The 18,041-nt window shown below is 44.9% G+C and overlaps 1 long non-coding RNA gene across 1 annotated transcript; it reads right to left on the bottom strand.

The window, feature by feature from the left end:
* Positions 1 to 1,642: 1,642 nt before the first annotated feature.
* LOC131399706 (uncharacterized) lies at positions 1,643 to 16,632 on the bottom strand. The gene is made up of 4 exons (XR_009217191.1): positions 16,245 to 16,632; positions 15,765 to 15,860; positions 2,076 to 2,222; positions 1,643 to 1,995 (listed from the first exon to the last, which is right to left on the bottom strand). It is a non-coding gene; the product is annotated as an uncharacterized LOC131399706 (long non-coding RNA).
* Positions 16,633 to 18,041: the final 1,409 nt, after the last annotated feature.

Below are 18,041 nucleotides of genomic sequence, written 5' to 3'. Positions count from 1 at the left end.
TGGTCAATGGGCTCAACTACTCCAACACCTTAGACAAGAGGCAGGTGCATTAGGCGACCAACAATGGCCAACACTGGTCTGGTGTAAGTGTGGGCACAGAGGGGTCTCCACACCCAGACCTCTAGATGACTGGAGTGGATCTGAAGACAACATGGGGACAAGTTTCCAGGTGGGTCTCAGTCTCAGCATCTGTCATCCTAGAGGGTTGGGCTATAAGACCTCTGGCCTCAGCAACCTTGTCCCCCTGGCATGGAGTTCAGAGCCTGTCCTTGGTCCAAGTCTTGCACCTGGAGGGGCAACATGAGAAGGGGTGGGGATGGGGGCTAGTTATGGGCTAAGGGGGATGTTTCTGATGGAGTTTGGCTGTCTGCCTTCCTGAACAATGTGATCAACTTCCAGAAATGGGGTGAGCTGAGCACCTGTGGTCTCACTGTGGGGAGGGTGGGGGTGTGGAAAGCAGAGATTCCCCTGAGCAAGACCCTCTCTGGACCTCTCCCTTGGGTCTTACAGTGATTGGGAGAGTTTGATACACAGAGCTGGGGATCCCATCACATTTGCAGGTAGGGGAATGGGGTGGCACTAAGCACACCTTCCTGGAGGAGGAGCTATTTCAGCCCAACTGTGAGAAGAGGCAAGTCCTGGATGGACCTGGAGGGAAGAAGGGTTCCCATGTAGCAAAGACCCCAGCTGGGCTCCTTATCGCTCTCCCCACCCCCCACCTCGCTTCTCTGCATCCTGTCCTTCCTCTGTCCAGCAGTCAGAGTACTTAAGGAGATTCAGCTGCTCTAGGAGGCCTCAAATCAATACAACCTCGAAACCGAGGAGCAATTTGGGGCCTGGTTCCAGGCTGTGGAGACCCTTAGCGAGGAAGAGGTGAGGCAGGGCAGCAGTTAGTTGGGTGAGGGGAGACCATGGCTGTGGCTCCCTCGTCAGCCCCAGGCTCTGTTGCATGGTGACCCCTGGGGCATCGGGACTTTAGCTGCCGACAGGCTCTGGGAGGGACACCTGAGGTGTGGCTCCTGGTAGCTCACAGCTCCACTCTGTCCTGTTGCTACAGCCTGTCCTGTCAGCTGGAGGACCCATTCCAGTGGGCCAGCAAGATTCGAATGTTCTTCAAGGCCAAGAAGAAGGGGCCATCTTCAAGCTCAGGAGTGAGCGAGTGTCTGGACTGGCAGTGACCAAATCTAGGGCCTCAGCAAGGCTGTGGGCTAAGCGTCGGCCTGGAGAGTCGCACACCCAGTGCTGGGACCCCAGCCCCACTGCGGAGCCGGCCTGTGATAGGTGATTCCCCTCACCTTTCTGGAGAACGGTTTCCTCCTCTGTGAAAGGGGTGATGCTAAATGACGGCTCTCATGTCTGGGACAAATGGGGTGCTGTGGATGGAACACTCAGTACAGTGTTTGGAGCAGAGTGCAGCAGGGTCACAGAGGTGGGCCATGATATTTGGGAGCCCCTCCAATGAGAAATCTCTTCTATTCAGTCACCAGACCCCCAGCACAGAGCCTGAACCAGAGGCAGATCACATCCTGAGACCAGATCAAGTGCAGCCTCTTCTTCAGCAGCAAGGACACAGCAGGGACACTCGGGGTGCCCCAGGCCAGCTCCTCCCACCCTGATGCAAAGCAGAACATTGTAAGGCTTTCCCTTGGGGCCCTGGGGCCCAAGAGAGAGGGGCTCTCTGACCTCTCTACCTCAGCACCTATTTACCCATTGGGGAGGGGCAATATTTATTTGTTGTTCATAGTAAATGCAAGATTTAAATGTTATATTAAAATCCTGTTCCTTTTCCAGCCGCCGAGTGGGGGTGTGGCTCTTTCACTTCCTGTGCTCGTGGAAATGAGACACAGAATCTCACACTCCTCCTTGAGTTAAGGCATCTCGCAGGGTCACAGCTTGTTGGAAGAGGGGAGGAGGGCCAGCGCCCCTCCCTGGCTGCTGAAGGTCATGTCCAAGACCCCCTTCCTCAGAGGACAGGCTCATTTCAGTGTGGTTCACCTGGGATTTAGAGGTGGGAGGTACTTTCAGAGGCAGAGCAACAACCACAGAAAATGGGTGTCTTTAAAAACTGCACTTACCAAGACCATGTCCTGCTCCAAGATATTGCTGCTTTTCTACAGCTTTGGAGAAAGAAGGAATGTTTCCTGCTTCTCTTGTGGAGGTTTCTTTTGACCAAATATTTGGAACTCACAGTCTTCTCATTCAATCTCCGGATTGCAGCAGCACTAAGTGGTGAAAATCATATAAAAAGATAAAATTTGCATGTGGAAAAGGACAGAGGAAGGTCATTTGTGGATGGACTGATGGCAGGCAGGACTCTCCGTCCTCACCCTCTCCAGGGCTCTGTGATCCCCCTTTACTCAGATCAGAGTCCTCCTGGGGTCCTGGGCCAGGACTGCAAAGTCCTTTCCTGCTTGTTTTACATCCAGGGAGGAAGACTGTGACACAATTTTAAGGCGATATCTGGGCCTCATTCCATAAACATCACTGCTCCCTGTGAACTAGGATTTCTCGCATCCCTGTCCTTCCCTTTACAATTCACTTTAGGACAGAAATTCCCCAGAAGGCCCCCAGCCTCTGTGTCAGGTACAGCGTGACCACTCCTCCCTGGCTAGGCCTGATGGATCAGGTTGAGCTCTGCTTTGCCCAGATAATGGACCATAATCCTGGCCAGTGAAAGACCCACACTCTCCCCTGCTGCCCAGGGTTAGACGTCTGGGCCCTTGTGGTTCTGACGTCCATGGTCTCGGACAATCACCAGTTTACACACTCAGTCTTGTTCTTACCGACTCTTCCTAAAGGGGTAGCTGGGCCAGAGTCCATAAAGTGGGTAGCTCCTGGGATGGCTGTGTTCTTTTCCACAGTCTTGTGCTGTGGTTTTGTCATGGGGGTATGACACTTCACTGTTCGGAGCTTTGTAAGAGCTTGCATGAGTGGGGTGTGGGGGTTCCAGCTGGGAATGCCACCAAACTCATGAACTGTGGATGTGTGTGGACACAGCCTTACCAATTAAAACACTGAAATGCTTCTCACCTGGGTGACACAGACACTGCTCTGAGCTCACCCTGAGAACCCACCCCACCACCGGGAGCTAAAGGGATACCACCTGGCATTTGGAATGTCTTCCCCTGGAAACACCCTGCAAGACAAGGGCCAGATGAATTCCTTGGTACTTCTGAGTTATTCCCTCCTTTCTGATGGCTGCAAGTGTCACCCAGACACAAAGCAGCCTGGACTCTGCCAGGGAGGCCTTCTCAGGACAGCCAGCAGCTGAGGATAAATCCTGGTTCCTGGCAGCCCAGGCCCGTCTGGACAGGACACAGCCATCCAGGAAAGTGATTTGCTACAGGAAGCACTGGGAAGGCTGTACTTTCCCTCCAAAGAGAAAGAGAAGCGCCAGGTCCCAGGGCCAGTCTGGGGCCAGGAGGAAGGCACTGTGTCCAGGGGGTTTCCCCTGCAGGACTGGGGGGCTCCCGAGAGCAGACCCAGCATGCAGCAACATTTCATAAGTCCTGTGTCTACCACGTGGCAGAGGAGGGAAAATTTATTGCATCTGTGGGCATCCATTGGCCAAAATGCACTGAGGGTCACCGAGAAGAGACCCATGTTTGCAGCGAGGGTCACATATCTTGTTTAATATGTATTCTCACTTCTAAAATTTGTTTGCTTCTTTTTGATGTTTCCTGTTTTTGAGCTTTTCATTTTGTTCTTGTCCTTTTCCTCATTTCACTAAATTGTTTATCTGTGTTCTCCGGTTGCTCCCTGAGCTCCTTTAGAAGGATTATTCTGGTATCTTCTTCCACAGTGCACCAGGTCAGTTTAACTTGAGCTTGTGTTCTCCACCTTTTGGTCCATGGCAGAGCCAATTAACTAAAGAGACTGTGAGAACTCTGTACACCCTTGAGACACAACATTGAATAGACAATCTCTGCTTAGCGGGGCCAAATCAGTGCATTCCACTGAATCCAACTCTGTGTTCCTTCTGCCATTATCCTAAACTCCTAATATCCTTTTCTTCAAAGTTTTCCTAGGTTTCTGTGTGTATGAACTGGGAAAAGGATACAGTTATTTTGGTTGGAACACAATTCCTCATGGAGCTCATTTTGAACCACACACTTTGGGATCTGCTGGGAGTTGAGTCCGCCTTGATGGAGTCTTGGTCTAGAAGCCAAGAAGGCTGGTGGGTTTAGGTCCTGAAGAGGATCAGCAGTGTCTTGCAAGGCAGTGACCTCAGGGGAGACCACTATAGGATCCTCAGGAACAGAAGAGTTATACTCCTCAGACAGGAGGAGGAAGAGGGCTTCTTCTATTGACAAGGCAGACTCTGCACAATTTTGGAGTCTAATGTTTCAGCTTACTCAGGAACTGCCTGTATGTCCCCATCCAATTTTCAGGACCCTATTCCTTTTAAATCAATTCCATCACCTTCACCGCTGTGTGGATGGGAATTCAATTTGTGTTGTAATTCAACCACTTGCAGGAAGAGACTGTTAAGTTTTCAGAAATCTAAGCTCTGAAGCTATGGGAAATACTGTTTATTTCAGGGAAGATATAGAAACTTCAGGTCAGTTATGGCGCTTGAGCTGAGCTGGGAAGTTGACACCCTGAGCTCATCTTTTTCCTTCCTCATTTAATCTTGTGCAATTAGGGCAATTAGCTAATTTCATTACATTTGTTAGTTTGTCAAAAGTGATCTAAAGTGTAAGATACATGGTCACCAAGATCCTTGTCTCATAAATATTTGGTTAGGAATATCCAATGTTGATATTTTGTCTATCTCTATTGCTGCGGACAATCAGTGCCCTCTTTAACACTGGAAACTGGGTCACTGGTGCCTTTCAATTTAATCAGATTAGAGAATCAATTCCAGAAACCCCAGAACCATTTCAGAAAACACATCTTTAAGATTCTGTTCTTCTAGAAACATCCCTGGTACTAAAATCTGTATTAGAGTTCTCCAGAGAACAGGAACACATATATTTATAACATGAACATATACATTTGTGCATACATACACACAGTCACGCGTAGCTTTATGACAGGGATGCATTCTGAGAAACATGTCATTAGGTGATTTTGTTATTCTGTGAACATCATAGAGTGTACTTACACAAACCTAGATGGTGTAGCCTACTACACACCTAGGCTATATGGTACTAACCTTATGGGACCACTGTCATATATGTGGGCTGTCACTGACCAAAATGTCGTTATGTGGTACATGACTGTGGGTTTATGTGTATGTATATGTATATATACGCACACACAGAGAAACACATATAAAGAGATTTCTTTCATGGAATTATTCTTTGATTGAGGGAGCTGGCAAGTCTGAAGTATAGGGAAGGCCAGCAGACTAGAAACTCAGCAGGATTTTAAACTGTGATCTGAGGCATAATTTCTGCTTCATCAGGAAACCTCAAATTTCCTCTTATGAGTTTCAACTGATTAACTAAGACCCACCCATATTTTCAAGGGAATATCCTCCAGAGTCACCCAATTACACATGTGTTTGATTAAACTACAGGGTACTAGAACCCAGCCAAATGGACACATTAGACTAACCATCACAAGCTATAAGAGTGCTTTATATATTCTGAATATTAGACCCTTAACAGATATATGATTTGAAAAATTTTCTCCCATTCCATGGTGGACTGGAAGCCCTGAAGGGTTTTTTTTCTTTTTTTAATGCAAGTCCCTGACTTAAACTTTGATTTTAGAGGCATCCATTTCAAAGAGACATCCACTTCAAAGACGGCTATCTGGAATAAACACATCGTCTGCCACATGACTCAATAAAGAGCCAGGCCACCTCCTCCCACTGAGGCTCCTTTCTTTTAGAGATCTTGGTTGATTTAGAGAACTGGCCATTTGGGACACTTGGGGTGTCTTTCTTTTTCTTTCTTCTCCCGCTCTTATGTTTAAATTCAGGGATAAAGAGTGAGCCCCTGAAACCCTAGACTCCCACCCTCCACCCCAATAAAGGCAGAACCCCAGACTCCTTCTCTCTCTCTCCCTCCCCACCAAGCCTCACTGTGTGGCCCCAGGTGTGCTGTGTCATTTCCAGGTCCTGTGAGTATTAAAACTTTATTTTCTCAAAGTTTCCTGATGGTTATTGCTGAAGGGTATCTTGCAATCATCCTAAGAACCACACGGCTGGTCCAACCACAAACCTGGTTATTGACAGGCTGAGAATGCCACAAAAACAGCTTACTGTTAAGTTTTAGGAGTTCTGTACATACTCTGAGTACAAGTTCTTTATCAGAGATAGGATTTCCAAATCTTTTTCCCCAGGTTGTGACTTGTCTTTTCATTCTTTCTATAGTGTCTTTCAAAGAGCAGAAGTTGTTTTTTTTTTTTTTTGGTGAGGAAGATCAGCCCTGAGCTAACATCCATGCTACTCCTCCTCTTTTTGCTGAGGAAGAACTGCTCTGAGCTAACATCTATTGCCAATCCTCCTCCTTTTTTTCCCCCAAAGCCCCAGTAGATAGTTGTATGTCATAGTTGCACATCCTTCTAGTTGCTTATGTGGGACGCAGCCTCAGCATGGCCGGAGAAGCGGTGCGTTGGTGCGCGCCCAGGATCCGAACCCAGGCTGCCAGTAGCGGAGCACACGCACTTAACCGCTAAGCCACGGGGCCGGCCCGAGCAGAAGTTTTTAATATTGATAAATCCCCATTTATTTATTTGTTCTTTTGTGGATTCTGCTTTTGTGTGATATCTAAGACCTAATCCAAAATCTCAAAGGATTTATCCTTTGTTTTCTTGTACAAGTTTTATAGTTTTAGGTTTCACATTTACACCAATGGCCCATTTTGAGTTCATTTGTTTACATAGTACAAGGCATGGATTAAAGTCCTTTTATTTTGCATCTGGATATCTAATGGTTCCAGCACCCATTTGCTCAAACAACTATCTTTTCTCCATTGAGTTGCCTTTGCAATTTTTTTTGAAAACGAGTGTTCTGTATATGTCTGGTCTATTTCTCAGTATATATGATGTAAATATTACACTGTCTTGAAAAGTAACTTTATAATAATCTTGAAATCAAGTGCAGTTAGTCCTCCAACCGTGTTCTTCAAAGTTGTTATGGCTGTTTTAGACGCTTTGCATTTTAATATGAATTATGAACGAGTTTTTCAATTTCTATCAAAAAGAGGCCTTTCTGGATTTGGATTGAGGTCAATTTGAATCTACAGATGAATTTGGGGAGAAATGACATTTTAAAAATATTCAGTCTTCCCACCTCTGAGCAAGGTGTGTGTGTGTGTGTGTGTGTATATATATATATATATACACACACACACACGTATACACAGACATATATGATATAATATACATATTTTTCATTTATTTAAAATTTTTCTTGGAAATGTTTTGTATTTTTCCACATACAAGTTTTTAACATCTTCTCTCAGATTTATTCTTAAGTACTTTATATTTTATGATATATTGTAAAAGACATTTTTATATCATTTTTTGATTGTTCATTCCTAGTTTATAGAAATAAATGTTATGTTTAGAACCTTCAGCTTAAACGAAAGTCATTTTAGGAGTGAGTATAAGATATGATCTTGGTGACAGTTTTCACAGAAATCTATTTTTAGGCTTCCATTGAGCTAACATAGACCAGGTCAGCATTTGACCCATGTACTGCATTACCACCACCAAAAATCCGTGGCTCTGTATTTGAAGTGTTTTTCTGGAGAAGAAGATTGGATAAGCAAAAATGGGCAACTTTTCAAAGTGAGGAAGAGCTCTAGACATGAAAGAGGAAAATGATGCATGTGCTTGCAGCAGGCTTGCAGCACTCTGCCCTCAAACCCCCTGAAATGAGCCCCTGCCTCGTGGGTACATGACCCTCCAAATGCAGCTGCAGGCCGTGCCTGGCAGTTTTCTTAGTTAAGTGCGCACACACACACACACCATGCGTGCACCCACACACATACATATAAACACAGGGAAAATAATGTTCATAGAGCTCTGCCCACAGATCTCCCTCAGCATAGAAAGATCAATTTTCACTCTCTTTAGATCTTACTTTTGAGAAGTCCAGACTTCTATCTTCCAGTAAAAATATAATGTGAACCCAAGTACCTGCCAGTCTCGAGTTTCTGTCCCATTTCTTCGAAAATGACCAAATGAAATTCAGAAATGTGGAAATCACTTTTGCAAATGTATTAGGCACTTTCTCTCAAGTCTGAGTGTCCTCCAAACTCTCCCCACTTGGGTAAGTAATGTGGTTGTGTAATCAAACATCCTCTCCCTACATTGACACACCTCAATCTGAGGAGGGTATTGATGCTGGAAGGGACCTACTCATCCAATCCAGAAGTCAAGAGCCAAATTTGACTTCAGAGATGTTTTGATTAGCTATTGTGATGTTAGAAGGAGAAGGAAGAGGAAGATTTAAGTGAATTGGTGGGGCAAGCACTCTTCAGTTCATCATGGAAAATATCCCTAATATCTTACCCCAGGCTTCTGCACAGAGCACGGTTACCATCTTTCACGGTCCCTAAAAGCCGTTGAGGTGGTTATGCCCAAATCATCCTTTTAGTTGGTAAATGAAGTTTTATGTTCAGAGAGGTAAAGTGATTGGTAACTAACTCCTCCTGATAGGTAGGGATTGATTTCAGTATTCCAGGGCACCAGCCCAGGACTTCTCAACTCTGATTGTACATTAGAATATCCTGAAGACCCTTTTAAAAATACCTACACTTGAAGCTTAAAGTCAGCCATTCTGATTAAATTGACCTGGGATGGGGTCTCGGAATTTCTGATTCCAGTGTGCAGCCAGGGTGGAAACCCACTGACACAGAATACCACCAGACTGTCACAGAAGAGATTTCTATTCCAGAATGAAGATCAGCAGAGTGTTGCTTCTCAGAGACAAATTTTAATTCCTTTGCAGAAGCACGCACAGTACGTGTAAAATTCACTTTATGCAAAACTCATTAAAAGAGCCTGATGTTTTACTGTCAAGGGCATACATAAAGGAATATTCCTTTTATGTATATCATACTGAAAAACTAGAAGCAAATGAACATTGAGCGGTAGGAGGATGGGTTTAAAAATCAAGACAAGGATTCAGAGTTTTAAAATAATATTTTGCACATACATGTATAGCAAGAAGGAAAACGGGTTGTGTTCACCAGGTAGAAACTGGAAACCATCACAGGTTCCTTAGTAAACTAAAAGTACAAACTTTTGTTTATACACAAATACAAACCAAGACTCCCTCTAGAATTGCTTTATGGCCTATAGCGAAGGTAGAGATGTGGCACCTCAGAAAGAAGATATGGTGTCTGAGATTTCACAGGGGAGAGGGGAATGGACCCTGAGGTCATAATTTAAGAAACTTTAAGTCAGATTTTGAAATAGGTCCTGGTAACATATATTTCAAAGTGGTTATATTATTTATCCAGTAAACAGTTAGGGTGCACACAGGGGTTCACTCTTTTGGCAGAATGGATTTTCCAGAGATGATCACACCAATACATTTATCCCATTCCACATGCACTTCTTACAACTTAACTGACACCCCTTGTCCTGACTGGTGGGGGTCTATGTTCTCTCCCTTTGAATCTGCACCATTGGAGAATCTAAATGATGCTATATGGCTTCTGAGGCTCGGTCATAAGACATGACATGGATTTGGCTGGCTTGCCCTGGTGGAATACCGCTCCTGTGCTGAGAAGAAGGCAGCATCGCCCATGAGGAAAGAACATGTGGAGCAGCTGAGGGGAAAGGGAATGAATCCCCAAGCAACAGTCAGAATAGACCCCCAGACACGGGAGTGAACTTGACTTCACATGACTCCAGCCCACAGCCTTTGAGTCTTCCTGCCAAGGCCCAGACATCGTGGAGCAGAAGCACACCATCCCCTCTGTGCCCTGTCCATGGTCCTGACCCACAGAATCTGTGAACTTACTAAATATTGCACCTCTAAGCCCCTAAATTTTAGGGTGGTTGTTAAGCAGTCCTAGATAACACAACAGGGTTTACCCAGGGGAGTCAAATATTAAGGAGACCTTTGACAGCTGTGGTAGATATGGACACTGTGTAATAATAGATGAGATACTTTCTTCATCAACATTCATGCATTTGAAATACACTGCTGTTGGTGTAGTACTTCTTGACACAATTACACACATGTATGGGTGCACATACACACAAATACACTCACACAGTCCTTGCTTTGCAGGGTAATACAGGACCATAAAGTGACCACGAGAGCATTTAAAAGTCAATGGGAAAAATACAATTGTTTTACAACGCTCAAAATTTTTGGTGAAAACATTAAAAACGTGTAGGAAAATTTAAAAATAGCAAAGCTACTATTTATTTAGTATACTGTAATTAAAAAGATTGAAAACGAAAGTGTCCAATTTCTTTTTAAAAAATCTTATTCAGAGTAGTCTGAACAGTGCTTCCTGCTTTGCATCATATCCTTTGTCTTGCTGGGTTGCCATATTTTCTCCTAAGTTTAGATCAGCTTCTAACATTTCACCCTTTGCACTTTCAACGTCTCAGTGTGTCTCTCAGAATTCCATTAAAGTAAAATGGACAGGACTGTCCCTTCCCCAGGACGTCCTCACCCTGTCCCCCTTTATGTTGATAAGCCCCTGCACTCGGTTCCTCTGGTCGCACATCTACAGTCTCTCACATCGTGGCAGAGTCCTCATGTCCATGCTCAGCTGTCTCCTAATCACACCCAAGTTCACTTCCAGCGTCATCACTTTTTGATTCTTTGTTGCACTTTTAGCCTTCTTGGGTGATTCCCTCTTTTGATCATTCATTTTTGGGAGGAGACGTGGAGGCAACCCGAATAAACACTTTGCTGTGCGCGTGTGACCCAGACAACAGCTACACGCCAAGCAATCACCAACAGGCTCTGAGAGAAGATTCCTTGCTGATCATGATGCACGTTTGTGCTGATGTAGTGACTGAAGACTGAACAGGCTGCAGCAAACTGGTCCTTCATGCAGCCACAGTCAATAAAGCTGTGCTAATTAAAATATGAACCCCATTTTTGAGGTACTGGTGTTATTTAATTAAACCATAGTATTGAAATTTGTGCATACTGGAACCACACAAAGTGAGGATTCTCTCTATTTATAGAATAACAACTTGTGGAAGGTGTTTTTGAGCTAACATTTTAATGAAGAATTGCTAGGCCAACATCTCAGATACAATAGAAATCCAGCAAGTTGAACTGGACATTTTGCCACTGCCTTTGCCTTATGGACATTTACAAATCCAGAGGAAGTTGATGAGAGGTCAATCTCCACTTCTGGCAGAGTGACAAGGCTAGGGGGACACATGTTTAAGTTCAGAGCCACTGAGGCTAGCATTGTGGTAATCCCCTTCCTAGGAATTAGGACTGGGACCCAGAACAGCGACATTTTAGCTATTAATTAAGCCTTCATAATTAAGCTCTGATAAGGACTATAAGCCAACTTTGAACTCTCTTGTTAGCCCACAAAAATCTCAGTCCCTAACACTGGATTAAGGAGATTCCAGATTGACGGGGCTTCCTCAAGCACTGGAAGAAGATATTTTAGGCCTTAAATTATTTCTACAAATAATTCAAAATAAAATATGTAGCTCAAACTCAAAGATAACTAGGCTAAAGTGGAGATGTGACAACATAAACGAGACCATAAGAAGCACCAATAATAGAACCAGATGAGTAACTGCTCCAGATATGGGAATCACTAGGCATAAGTTTGAGGAGTCCAGTTCCTGGTTAAAAACCTGTGTGCTCTGGACTGAATGTCTGAGTCCCCAAAAGTTCATATGTTGAAGACCTAATCCCCAATGTGATGGTATTTGGTGGGGCCTCTGAGAGATAATTAGGTTTAGATGACACCATGGGGTGGAGCCCCATGACGGAATTAGTGCCCTTATTAAAAGAGGAAGAGATCAGAGCCCATCTCTCTCTGCCACATGAGGACACAGTGAGAAGAAGGCCATCCATGAACCAGGATGACAGCCATCCATGAACCAGGAAGGAGGCCCTCATGAGATACTGAATCTGCCAGCACCTTGATCTCAAACTCCCAGCCTCCAGAACTGTGAGAAATTAAGGTGTGTTATTTAAACCAACTAGTCTACAGTATTTTGTTATAGGAGCCCAAATTGACTAAGACACTCTGGGTAATTTTTCAGGCCTGACCATAGGTAACTACAAAGGCTTTACCTAACTGGACTCACGGGGAAGCTGCCTTCCCTCCTCCAGACCTGGGGCACGGCCAGTGCACTGTGGTCTCTGAGGGGAGCTGCAGTCAAGCACTGAGGCCCCTCTAGCCAGGCACGCTCTCCCCATATTTGCATTCCTAGCCCTAGCACCTCCACCCCTAGGTCTCCTTCTCTGAGGCCTCCAACAGAGGTCTTCCTCAGGCACCTCTGCTGAAGACTCCTTATGTGGGGAGCAGGGAAAAAACTAGAAGACACTTTTCCCCTCTCTGATTCAGTACCCCATACACTTTCCCTCTCCTGGCCCACCACTCTAAGCCTCTCCCAGACCCCAGGTTCCAGAAAAGAACCAAAGCCTTTTGTTTGGGGTCTCTGAACACTGAGATGACCCCCACATCTGTGCTGATCCACACGACCCTCACACAGTGAGCCATTCCACGGGGGAAAATGAAAGAGGAGGAGTTTCCGTCGTTTTTTCCAGTTTCAGTCTCTTGCTTATACCATCACCGTAAGTGGTTAAAGGTTTAACTGTTTTATTTTTGGTTTGTTATTTTCATTGGCTACTCTGACACCAGGCAGTTCAGCTCTCTCTCTCTCAGCTCAGTTGATCTCCTAACACTAGCTTTATATAATTATGCTTACTCGATTCAGGAAGATAAAAGACAAGTTGAAATATTCTGGTAGAGGGGTGAAACATATCTTTAAAAATGACAAAGAAAATTTGGAAAAATAAAAATAAAAATTCTAAATCTGAGAAGTATATAATATTATGGATGTGTTTCAAAGTGCACATCTTAGAAATAGCTAAAGAAAAATTAGAAAGCAGGATAAATACTAGGAAAGAAATGCAGAATAAAGCCCAAAGAAGCAAAATTTTGAAGAAAAGAGAGAGACCATGAGAATAGAATATAAAGAATTCTTAAATGCACTTAGCTAGAATCATACGTTAAAGAGAGAAACAGGCAGAAGCAATATTGATTTGAAAATGACTAAGAACTTTAAAACTGATGAATGACTACTCCATACGTTCAATCATCTCAGAAGATTGGAAGCACGACAACAAAAACATTTCACATCTACACTGATTATAATGATATAAAAAAAGGAAGGAATGAGAAGACAAAGAGAAAACCTGAAAGCAGTTAGGAAGGGGTAAAAAGACGAAGGGGGCGAGGAAAAAAAGAGAGAGAGAAAGAGAGAAAAAGAAAGACAGAAGGAAAGAGAGAAGGAAACACAGAAGGAAAGAAAAAAGGAAAGAAAGAAGGAAAGAACAAATTAAACTGGTATCTAATTTTTCTACAGCAAAAATGGAAGCTGGATCACAATGGAAAAATACCTTTAATGTGCTGAAACAATATAATGGTAAACCTCAGAATTCTAACAGAGCAAAAACGTCTTTTAGAAAAAAGAGAAAATAAAAACACTTATACGAAAACAAAAATTTAGATTAATCATTAACATATTGTAGGGGAGGAGTATTTGTTACCCAAAAATGTGTCTCTTTGGCTTGACTATTTTTAAGAACAAAAGACTCAGGAAGAAATTTTGGCCTTTCCCCTAACTGCCTAAAAGAATTTAAGATAGAAGGCCAGTACCAGGAAGGAGCTCTCACCATAGATAATTCTAGTGTAATATTTACTAGGAGTGGTAGACAGGAAGCAACCTAGCAAGGCCCATTTGACCAAAGTCCTCCCCATGTCCCGCTGTCTCTGCAAAACATGGCAAATGTTTGTTTACCAAACATTTGCTTTTCCATCTCCACATGAATGCCATGTGAATTCCTTCCTCCTCTTTGAAGTCTCAAACCACTACCGCCAACATCCTCTTTTGTCTTTAGCTGAAGTATTTAAGATGTTTAGGGTGGTGGCTTCAGCCATTTATGGCGAGTGACTCAATTTTCCTGAGTTTCTTCCATATATAAATGTTATTAAACTTTCTTTGATTTTGTCCTTTTATTCTGCCTCATGTCAATTTAATTCTTAGGCAAGCCACAAGAACCTAGAGGGCAGAGAAAAATTTCTTGCTCCCCTACAATATCAAACTAAAGGATAATAATCAAAGATATTTTTTAAGAAGAAAAGATGGAGAAGCAGGAACAAATTAAGAACAACAAAATTAATAAATATGTGGGTAGCTCCAAGTAAAGAATGTATAAAACAAAGATAATATGTGACAGGCATTAAATTCATGTTTATATATTATATTTATAGTTTCATACTTATATCACAAATTAAGGACACAACAATATTAATCTAGAAGTCTGGGAGGGATAAATGGGGTTCTTCCACTCTCTGGGAAGAAGGTATAAGTACTAATCACTGTTAGACTTTGATAAAGTAGGGTAGCCACTAAGATAATAGAAAAAATATTTATTTCTCTGAGACGACAGAGCACACAGGAAAGAGAAAGGGGTGAGTTTACTAGAGATGTGGTGGAGGAGGAGGAGCAGGAGGAGGAAGATAGAGTGACGGGGGAGGGTACTAAGGGGAGAAGAGGGGTCTGGAAATCCAGAGGAAAGTGTTTCAAGGAGGAGGAATTGTTCGATTGTATCATCTGTATCAAACGCACCTGAAGGACTGAGTGAGCTAAGAACAAAAACTTAACCTTGAATTTAGCAAAATGGAAATCATTGGTGACCTGGATAAAGGCCATTTCAGCGAAGAACAATGGAGAAAGCTGGAATGGAATGGGTTCAGGAGAGAACCTGAGGAGAGGCAGCTTGAATGGATCAGAGAAACAGAATGTTTAATTGAGAGGAATCTGGGGTCACAGGAGGTCTGCCTGTTTAACTCACAACCTTAGGGCATGTTCCTACTCGGATGCTGGGAAGGAATCATCACAGACATGGGACTCCAGAACTCGGGAATGTAGCCTGAAAGGACTTCCCAGTCCAAATTTACTCAAAGTTACACCTATAATCTTTAAAATAAATGGCATTTTTGCCATCTATTTCATAAGGGTATACCCCACAGAACATATAACCAATTAATGTTTTCCCAGAAGAACACGTTAATTTTTAACACCCAAACTGCATAGCAGCTGCTTATTGCTCGATACACTTTTCACCTGATATTTACATCAACTTTACATTGAGTTTTCAAAAAATACAACATTTTCAACTAAATGGTTTGCTAGAAAAGCTTCATGTTGCTTCTGATTACAACTGGGAGACCATCGATCATGCTAGTCATTTGCAAATCTCTGGTGTGTCAACAAGACGTACAACATCTGATGTTGCTGGTCTAAGAGAGGCCACTGTCACTGCACAAAGCCAGGTATGTTAACAACCACATTGACTGGGAGGTGACCACAAAGCCACATTTCAAGCATTTTACATCCTAACATATTCGTAACTTATATCTAGGCGCCATATTGTGACTCAGGAAATAGGTAGGGTTTTTCAGGATTTGCTAGGTCATAATTTTTGCTATTTAAAATAATGGGAAATAGGATCTCCTTAGTTTTTCCTCAGAGAAGATCCGACATTTCAAGCACAAATTACTGGCAGTTCTTGATGGTAGATGTCTTCCCTGTCTTGTTTTAGTTTTAAATTTTTAATTACTTACCTCAGAAATTACTTAACTTTCTTTCTTCCAAGTCTTGTAGTAAAATGGATGCTCCAGAAAGTTGGACCACAGATTTTCTGCTGTTCTGCATCCTCCCTGCACAGAATTCGGGCTGTCAATACTCGTTTGAGAAGCAGGTAGTAACGCAGAACTTGCAATTATCAGAGAAACTAAATGGGAAGACGACTTAGGAGAATTAGCAGCCTAACCCCCAACAGCAACAAATTAGTAACAGTGGTTCCACGGGATATTTAAAAAGGGAGATCAGAAGTGGTTCCAAAGGAGCTGCATCGTGCGGCATAAATGCTGAAATCGTGCATCACCTTCCTACACAAATTCTCCTAACCTTTCGGGAAGGACCAACGGGAACTTCTGGTCCTGCGGCCTGTGTTCCTTAGACCCAGAGGCCCACACCGGGACGATGACGCCCCGAGAACCAGGCACGTGGGGCGTCAGAGAAGGGGCTTGGGGGTCACTTACAGGGGCACCGAGTTTCTGTCTGTGTAACGCGGGAATTAGGGCTGTCCATGTGACGTCTTCTCCTCTGACAACGTGGCAACAGTCCTTCCAAGGGGCCCGAGCAAGGTGTGGACGGTTCAGCCGGGCGAGGTCCCCGGGGCGCTCTGCAGTGAGCCCGAGCGCGGGGTCCAGAGCGAGGATCCCGGCAGCCCTGAGGGAGGGAGGGGAGGGCGGGAGAGGGGACTTTGAAAACCCAAGTTCCACCTACGCAGGTCCCGGTATTTCCACTCTCGCCAGTGAATTTATGGTTTCCAGCATCAGCCACGGAGCTTTCGCTTGGGTTCCACACAGCCTCTGCAACAGCCAGGACCGTTGGTGCCGTTAGCTCCAACGTCACCTGCGTACTGGCCTCAACGGGCGCGACCCAGTGGCACTGCGCATGCCCGAGGGGGAAGGGCGGGGACAATGGGCGTGGCGAAGAGAAGGTCGGGGCGGAGAGCACGGCAGGCGCGCCCGTGTCACGGAGGGCCGGTTGTACCTAGGGCCCGTCAGGCAAGCTGCGAGAGGCGCTAGGACGCTCGCTGGTCTGTGAGAAGTCCAACTTCTCGGGGCTTGAGGGGGTTTGGGGACATCCGCGCTCCACTGTGCATGCTGGGACCGCTCTCGGCGCGCGGAGGGGCGGGACGGAATGTCCTCGCTTCGCATTCTGGGAGCTGTAGTCTCTTAACCGCTACGAGCGGCAGCTTGCATGGCTACTGGACTACAACTCCCAGGATGCGCGGTGATCGAGGCTCGCTTAGCCCTCGAGGGAGGGTCAGCGCGGTGTATGCCTGGGCTGGCCTGAGGCTCGCTGTGTGCTGGCGGTTGTGCTGCATCCGCGGCACTTGTATTGAGTGTTCGGCAGGCACCTGAGGGGCCGGACGGACACCAGCGAGTTAGGACGGTGTGAGGGCTGTGACGTGCAGCGGCGGGACTGCCTCATGCAACTCGCTTTTGCCTGGAATCCAGTGCGGACGCGGGCCTCCTCCCCACCATCGCCCCACAGCCTCCCTCCGCAGCTTGATTCCTCCTCACACCCGTGTGCCTGTGCGTCTCTCCAGAGCGTCATCCTAGTCCAGGCTCAGGAAGCTACTTGCTTTTTCCTAAATTGTTTCTGGGAACTGATTTAACATCCCAGCAACTTTCCACTTTGCCTGCTGCCCTCTGCTTTCTCCAGCCAACGTGCCCCATTTCGGCAGCTTTGGGGAGAAATTCACCGTTATGGCCCCAATGGAAAGGGCAACTTGAGTTTACGGGGATGGCAACGTTGGCTCTTGCTTCCTGAAAATGTCACCATCCAGGGACGCCTTTTTCGCAGATGTGGAAGTTGAAGCATTTGTGAGGCTAATCATTGGTTTACCCAGGATCTGCTGAGAGCAGAGAAGAACAACCCCAATTCCCAGACAAGTATCTAGTGGGCCTTTTTTACCAACCCATTCAAGTGCAGAGGGCTCCAAGAAAAACGCAACAGTAGAATGGTTTACATTTTAAATTGATGAGCCTAATCTCAACTCAGGCCTGACTGGCCAGTTTCTTGGAGATCCAAGTACTGACCCTGATCCCTCAGGAACAGATAGACTGGTGTTAGAGCTTTGGGAGAGCCCTGTTCAAGGTGTGGAGAACCCAGGCAGCATATGCAACCTGTCAGGTTGACCATCTCTGCTTTGGAGGAGAGCTCATCACAGACAGCTGCCAGCGATGTAGACCTTAACTTGCCTGGTCTGATCTGTTGAATTTCTCTGTTTGGAAACGGAAGTATCCAGGAGCACTTCTGCTTCC

The sequence above is a fragment of the Diceros bicornis genome, chromosome 39 (genome assembly GCF_020826845.1).
Source record: "Diceros bicornis minor isolate mBicDic1 chromosome 39, mDicBic1.mat.cur, whole genome shotgun sequence".
Classification (NCBI taxonomy): domain Eukaryota; kingdom Metazoa; phylum Chordata; class Mammalia; order Perissodactyla; family Rhinocerotidae; genus Diceros; species Diceros bicornis.
Note: the sequence above shows the minus strand (reverse complement) of the source record. Positions and strands in the feature narration are given on the sequence as shown.